This window comes from Salvelinus sp. IW2-2015, linkage group LG22, assembly GCF_002910315.2.
Source record: "Salvelinus sp. IW2-2015 linkage group LG22, ASM291031v2, whole genome shotgun sequence".
Lineage (NCBI taxonomy): Eukaryota > Metazoa > Chordata > Actinopteri > Salmoniformes > Salmonidae > Salvelinus > Salvelinus sp. IW2-2015.
Genome location: NC_036862.1, coordinates 18,296,510 through 18,304,522, shown reverse-complemented (window position 1 = coordinate 18,304,522; position 8,013 = coordinate 18,296,510). Strand labels below are relative to the sequence as shown.

Here is an 8,013-nt window from a genome sequence, read left to right as displayed (position 1 = left end):
TCCCCTTCCCTTCCCACCAGACATCCACTCTAATACAGACATGTCTTCATCCTCTCCCATCCCCTTACCTTCCCACCAGACATCCCATCTAATAAAGACATGTCTTCATCCTCTCCCATCCCCTTACCTTCCCACCAGACATCCCATCTAATAAAGACATGTCTTCATCCTCTCCCATCCCCTTCCCACCAGACATCCCATCTAATAAAGACATGTCTTCATCCTCTCACATCCCCTTCCCTTCCCACCAGACATCCCCTCTAATAAAGACATGTCTTCATCCTCTCACAGTATCCTGGATCTGTGAATCCCAATGACATTCCCATGTTGGGAAATGGCAGAAATGCTCCGGATGTTGGAATTCAAACAGGAAATGAGCTTGTTTCAGTCCAACCCTCGTCTCCGCTCTGATATCTCTCCTCGGAGCTCAGTCGGGATTACACAGCTATTTCCTATTCCTTATCTATGCAGAGACATCACCATTCCAAGGCCTACTATACTAAGTCTAGGGAGAAGGTCTAGAAACTGTAGGTGTTATCAGTATGCCCTGTGTTACTAAACCTTATGCAAACCAAGTGTGTGTGTGTGTATATACTGTACATTCTGAACGGTCATCCAACTCTGAACTCCAGGTCAGGAAGTCTCTTTCTAGAGCGGTATATTGTCTATAAAAGTGGATCCTCGTGATTGTATTTTCCGTCCGTTTTAGACCACATAGGTCTAATAAATTAATAAATGATGTGTAGTGGCTTTGCTGGCATGCATCTACACAAATTGGTTGACTTTGCCCCACCAAGATTTACATGCTAAAATCACCACTGACAACCACTACTATCCTCAAAGTACTATGGCATTCTTACCCCTGCCCGGACCCTTATCCCAAAGAGAGAGAGAGTTAGGTGGAGGGAGGCAGACTTCTCCCATAGAAGGCCTCGACAATACCATGAGCTGACCAGGTAATGAATATTGACGCAAGCAGATTACCCATACTGTAGATACAGCATGGTACTGGAGATAGCATCTCTCACCCTTTCTTCCGCTCTGTCCTCCCCCTCTCCCTCCCACATTCCAGACATGCCTTAGGGAGATAAAGAGGCCTCCAGGACGGTCACACAAAGACAGCAGCAGCAGCTATTGTCTGTTAGGACTGAGAGGAGAGGGCTGGGCGTTAGGATGCCAAAGGAGAGTGCTCTCTCCTCTCTTCTCTCTCTCTCTCCCAGTGCTCTCCGGCTTTCAGACCACACACACACACGCACGCACGCACGCACGCACGCACGCACGCACGCACGCACGCACGCACGCACGCACGCAACAGACAAATAGACAAACTCAAGCACACACAAATTTAAACAAGAGTGACTCAAAAGTGCTGACCTCAATAGGCAACAAACAGTGTGTGTGTGTCAGATTTGACAAGATTAGAGCATACTCTATAACCACATCGCCCAGCCCTCTTCACACCTACCCACAAGCTGACAATCAACCATAAAACATTCATCCGAAGGAACCTTCTCTGTGCCTGGTTGGCGTCATGTAAAAAATAAGTCCAATATGCAGCCTGTCATCCTGCCAGTGCCAGACCAGGATGTAGCCTGTGGATCTGAAATCCTGTAGCGGGGATCCATAAGACACTGCAACAGCACCCTCTGCTGGACGAAACACAAAATCACCAAAACAAATGATCCATCTAATAGGCATGTCTTGTTTCCTGCCACATCCTCATACTCACAGGCCGTAGACCAGGAGAGGACAACAGGGGCTTCAGGGTTTAATTTWGCTCCAGCCCAGATCTAACACACCTGATTAAATGTACCAACTAATCAGGGTCTTCAATTTAGCTGTGTTAGTGCTGGTCCCTCCCAGACTGGAGTTGTCCAGCCCTGCAGTGTTTTTCCATGCTCTTCCAGCAGCAGACTGGAAGCTGAGAAGGAGTCAGGAGTCAGGACTCCAGTCTGCAGCACATAGCTAGCAGCAACACATAGCTTAGTGCCACATTACCCCACTAATCTCTCCTTATCCCAGCATTCCTGCACACACATAATATTCCCCAAGTTCACCTGACACAGATAACTGTTGGATTACCACATGACGAAATCCTCAGGGATCACAGAGAAAGCAGGAAAACATGACAGTGAACATGTTCAACAACCCCCCCACACACAGCAGGGTGGGAGTCCTTTAGAACCTGGAGTCTGGAGATATATTGTGCTGCTGCAATTATTGCCCGTATAAATACCAGCTTTCTACTATCTGTGAAAACAACAATAGAACAGGCCCAGTGACCCACAACCTCTTTCCATGTCTGAGGGATCTTCAAGCACCACTGCATACAATATCTGGCTTGATTTGTCCCACCATGACTGACATCCTCACAACTGGCATGCTTCATCCTACACCAACCATCCAACCTAAAAGTCACAGAAATCGCACACACTGACACATGCTTGCATAAACACACACACACACACACACACACACACACACACACACACACACACACACACACACACACACACACACACACACACAACACACAGACACACAACACACACACCCACACACACCAACACACACACAACACACACCACACACACACACACACACACACACACACACACACACAACAACACACACAGACGAGTAAAGTCTCCACTCACTGAGGTGTAGGCGGTCTTCCAGGCTGTGGTTGTGATGGAGGTTCTGGTTCTCCTGCTCTCTGCTCTGCAGCCCCCGCCAGGTGTCTCTCTGCAGCGCTGCCCAGTCCATGGTGGGCAGAGACTCTTCCTCCACAATCTCTCCTCTCTGTATCCCCCCTCCGTCCTCCTATTCCCCCTCCTCCACCACCACCCCCTCCTCCAATGCCACCTCTGCCCGGCTGGAGCGCTGTAGCTGGGCTTGGTGGCCCCCGTGCCCTGGGTAGGGGCTGGTAGGGGAGTGGGCAGGATCAGGTTGCCATTCTGTTTCAGTTCCTCAGGCACGGCAGCAGCGAAGGTGGCTGTGTGTCCACTGTGAGGAGGAAGGGTGGAGGTTTCACATCCTGGAACTCCTCGGCCAGGCTGCGGCTGTTCACTGGCTTCCTGAAGCCTCCGCCAGGTGCCCCTATCCCCCACAACTCCACCCTCCTCCTGGCCACGGGCTGCTGGGAGCTGTAGTCGTCCCGTACTCGCTCTTCCACTCTCGATCACCTTCTTTCTTGTACTCCTGGTAGTCCTCATCCTCCTCATAGTCCTCATCCTCCAGGGTTGCAGATCCATGGAGGGAGAGGATTTGTAGTCCTCTTCTAAGTTGCCAGTTCCAAGATGGGAGGATTTGTAGTCATCTAGGGTTGCCAGTTCCAGGGAAGGGGAAGACTTGTAGTCTTCCAGGCATGCCAGGTCTAAGGAGGGAGAACAGGGTGTCACCTTGTTGGAGTTGGACTCGGAGCTGGAGCGACTGGAGGCGTCGCTCCCAAGTCCATGCCATCCTCCGGTAGTCCTGCAGTGGAGAGAGAAAGAGGGATGGAGAGAAAGGCGGGAGAAAGATGGGAGAGAGAAAGGCGGGAGAGAGAAGGAATGGAAAAATATATCAAAAATGAAGTAAGAAAGAATGAGAGTTGGAAAGAGAATTTATAATAGTGAGAGAAGATAGAGGTTGAAAGAGAGAGAGGGAGGGGGGAGAGGAAGAGAAAGACACACAAACAGAGAATTTAGGGAAGTGTGCACACAGAGATTACTGTTGTGGTTGAGACCAAACAACCACAAACTTCCTGGTAGAACTTCCTTCTCTACATTCATTTCCTTGGCACCGTTTCAATCCTCTCTGACGCACTCTCTCCTCTCAGACTCACTCTCTACTTCTTCTGTTTATTCATATCTGAGGTTTGCATCGTGACAGCTGAACCAGAGAGAGAGAGAGAGAGAGAGAGGAGAGAGAGAGAGAGAGAGAGAGAGAGAGGAGAGAGAGAGAGAGAGAAGGAGAGGAGAGAGAGAGAGAGAGAGAGTGATTTATCCTATCATCACATATTACACACATCTTCTCAAAGATGCGGCCACAATGTATTTTCCTTATCTGTGTCTTGGCAAAGTCATCCCAACAATATTGGTCAATGTGAGTATTACCAATCTCTTTCTCCAATCGTCCAGAGGTGAATGACACTGGCTGACATTGTGCCATGGCTCTATATATAGTATACATTGCAGTGGCTGTGAGTGACTTAAACAGATGAGTCCAGGGTGGCTGTCTGACCTTGACTGTCTGCAGTGTGAGGCACAGTGTGTGTTGCTGTTGTTGTCCAGTGCCAGAGCAATCACTGTCTGATTGATTACCAACTTAATGAAAATGCCCGCCTTGTTTATGGGCCTCCACAAATCTCAGCGTGACTGAACCTCTTTGAGTGTTTTCACCTCTTTTTTCATCGGCTGCATTAACATAGCGCCTGGCATCACTTTAAAAAGTTCATGAAAACAAGCAGCAGGAACTTATTCAGAGTCACAACCGGAAAAACACATTGTTGCGCATCCAACACACTAAGAGTTATTGATTGATGAGATTATTGTCCATCAAGAGGATTTTTTTTCTTGTGGCCAGTTAGTTTTGAAATACACCAAAGAATGGGACTCATAAAGTGTTGATTAAATGAGTGTATACATTTGAATATAATTTGCATACCCTGACATTAAAAACAATCAATGCAACCCCAACATAGACAAACACCTCACCAGTAACACTTTTTACCCCAACCACATTCGGTAAATATTTATCATAAAGGGATACGTAGCATGCCTAGCAGACACCCATAGATTTCCAATCATTGCGCTAACGCTAGCTAGCATTGACTCGCGAAACTACCGCTAACTTCCTTCATACTGGACACGAGGACATACAAATGGTATCCACAAGTTAATCTTAAATATCTGTTTATAAATATATAATAACAGTTAATATGCAGTTTAAATGCAGACCTGCATATGAAATTATACATGTAATCCGTTACACGTAAGGGATTACAAAAAAAGATACATGTAATCCGTTAAATAAACAGCAAAAATATTGTAATCAGATTACCGATACTTTTGAAAAACTAGATGATTACTTCGAGGATTACTTTAAATTCAGAAAGGATGTATGCAAAAATTTTTTTGGGGAATCTTCTCTGTTTTCTCAATGACATTCAAATCAGCTTTGAAAATAGGAGCAAATGTACATTTGTTCAATGTGAGCGAGTGTGACCATAAATCAGAGACCACTATTTACACACAAATGTGTTTGATGGATCGCGGGAAAAGAGATGAAATAGGCTTCTATAGGCTACAGTCCAAGCTATGTGTTCCAATGGTGCGACTGCTGTCGGCATCCAAAGATGATCCAACTTGAATAAACCCTTGGAGGTAAGGATGACAGCAGTATCTATGGCGATACGGATATCACTTATTAATTGATATCTACATAGCGATGATGTAAATCACACTGCTGCTCTCTCATTTAGCTATTTGCGCCTTACGAATTGTGGTTGTTGTGGATGGCTGTTCACAATCTAAATGTGTATTTGAACCCAATAATGGTTGAATTCAAGAAGTTTAACCTGCCTATCAAACATTGTTTTCGAAACCAGTGGACAACCACTGAAAAATGCGCTCTTGCAACAGCTACATAGTGCGGATCCCAGCCTATGGAATAAAAGTTTAGGCTTTAAAAAAAAAGGTGGAAATCTGTAGTTTTACATCCATTTTGGAATTTTTATTATTATACAGTATATATATATACAACTACACTACCCGTTCAAAAGTTTGGTGTCACTTAGACATTTCCTTGTTTTCCATGAACAACATACATGAAATGAGTTGCAAATGAATAGGAAATATAGTCAAGACGTTGACAAGGTTATAAATAATGATTTTAAATTGAAATAATAATTGTGTGCCTTCAAACTTTGCTTTCGTCAAAGAATCCTCAATTTGCAGCAATTAACAGCCTTGCAGACCTTTGGCATTCTAGTGTGTTCATTTGTTGAGGTAATCTGAAGGATTTCACCCCATGCTTCCAATTGGATTGGCTTGATGGGCACTTCTACGTAGCATATGGTCAAGCTGCTCCCACAACAGCTCAATAAGGTTGAGATCCGGTGACTGGTCTGGCCACTGCCATTATAGACAGAATACCAGTTGACTGCTTCTTCCCTAAATAGTTCTGGCATAGTTTGGAGCTGTGCTTTGGGTCATTGTCCTGTTGTAAGGAGGAAATTGGCTCCAATTAAGCGCCGTCCACTGGGTATGGCATGGCGTTGCAAAAATGGAGCGATAGCTTCCTTCTTCAAGATCCTTTTTACCCTGTACAAATCTCCCACTTTACCACCACCACAAGCACCCCTGAGACCATCACATTGCCTCCACCATGCTTGACAGATACGTCAAACACTCCTACCAGCATCTTTCTTTTTTTCTGGCTCTCACGAATGTTCTTCTTTGTGATCCGAACATCTCAAACTTAGATTTGTCTGTCCATAACACTTTTTCCAATCTTCCTTTGTCCAGTGTTCTGTGTTCTTTTTGCCCATCTTAATCTTTTATTTTTATTGGCCAGTCTGAGATATGGCTTTGTTTTTGGCAACTCTGCCTAGAAGGCCAGCATCCCGGAGTCGCCTCTTCACTGTTGACGTTGAGACTGGTGTTTTGCGGGTACTATTTAATTGAAGCTGCCAGTTGAGGACTCTGTGAGCGTCTGTTTCTCTAACTAGACACTCTAATGTACTTGTCCTTCTGCTCTTGTGCACCGGGGCCTCCCTCCTCTTTCTATTCTGGTTAGAGCCAGCTTGCGCTGTTCTGTAAGGGAGTAGTACACAAGTGTTGTACCCAGATATTCAGTTTCTTGGCAATTTCTCCATGAAATAGCCTTAATTTCCCAGACAAGAATAGACGTGACGAGTTTCAGAAGAAAGTCCTTTGTTTCTGGCCATTTTGAGCCTGTAATCGAACCCACAAATGATGATGCTCCAGGATATTCAACTAGCCTAAAGAAGGCCAGTTTTATTGCTTCTTTATTCAGGACAACAGTTTTCAACTGTGCTAACATCATTGGAAAAGGGTTTCTAATGAACAATTAGCCTTTTAAAATGATAAACTTGGATTAGCTACAAACATGCCATTGGACACAGGAGAGATGGTTGCTGATAATGGGGCCTCTGTACGCCTATGTAGATATTCCATTTAAAAAAATCTGCCGTTTCCACTTATACATAGTCATTTACAACATTAAAATGTCTACACTGGATTTCTGATCAATTTGATGTTATTTTTATGGACAACAAAATGTGCTTTTCTTTCAAAAACAAGGACATTTCTAAGTGATCCCAAACTTTTGAACGGTAGTGTTATGTATCCATTGATTCTTGAAGATATATTAATTTTATACTGCGCTCATGAGCTATAGTTCAACTGTTCACACTCGCATGAGAACCAAAATATAGCTCTGTTTTTCTCCAATGTTCGTAAAACATTGTAAATGTAAACAACAACCTGATATACCTCTACATTGTTAAAACAACTAATTGGTTATAATCATGGGAATGATCAGTCCTTGGCCCCATAGCTTCTGTCTATTAAATCTGAGAGGGGTTTACATTTTATCCAGGCCAATCCCTCAGCTTTTTTACCAAAATATTTGTTCTAACTTGCTCCTTAAACAGCTGCATATATATCAAGATATCAAAGTGTCACCAACAAAAGGTTAACAGTGAGGCTATAACGCAAATCGCAGATATTGATCATTCATTTCTCACATGTAAATAGCACTATTTTAGTTAACTGTTCAAAGCAGGCCATTCAAGGAGCACATTTATTTTTCAAACTTGATATCGAATGAGCCCAATCGTCCTCCATGACAACAAAATCATAAACCACAGGAGTAGGGCTGGCCAGTCCTTAGATTTTGGTGTTAAAGCTCAGGTCAACAAAACAATTTTGCTAATCTATATTTACCATATATCCTAAGTCCTATTCGTTGGATGATCGAGGGGCATAAATACATTGAATTGGAATG

The 8,013-nt window shown here is 44.2% G+C and overlaps 1 protein-coding gene across 1 annotated transcript in view; it reads right to left on the bottom strand.

The window, feature by feature from the left end:
* Positions 1 to 8,013, bottom strand: part of schip1 (schwannomin interacting protein 1) — a 64,740-nt gene that overhangs the window by 48,524 nt on the left and 8,203 nt on the right. The gene's annotated exons all lie outside the window — the stretch shown is intronic.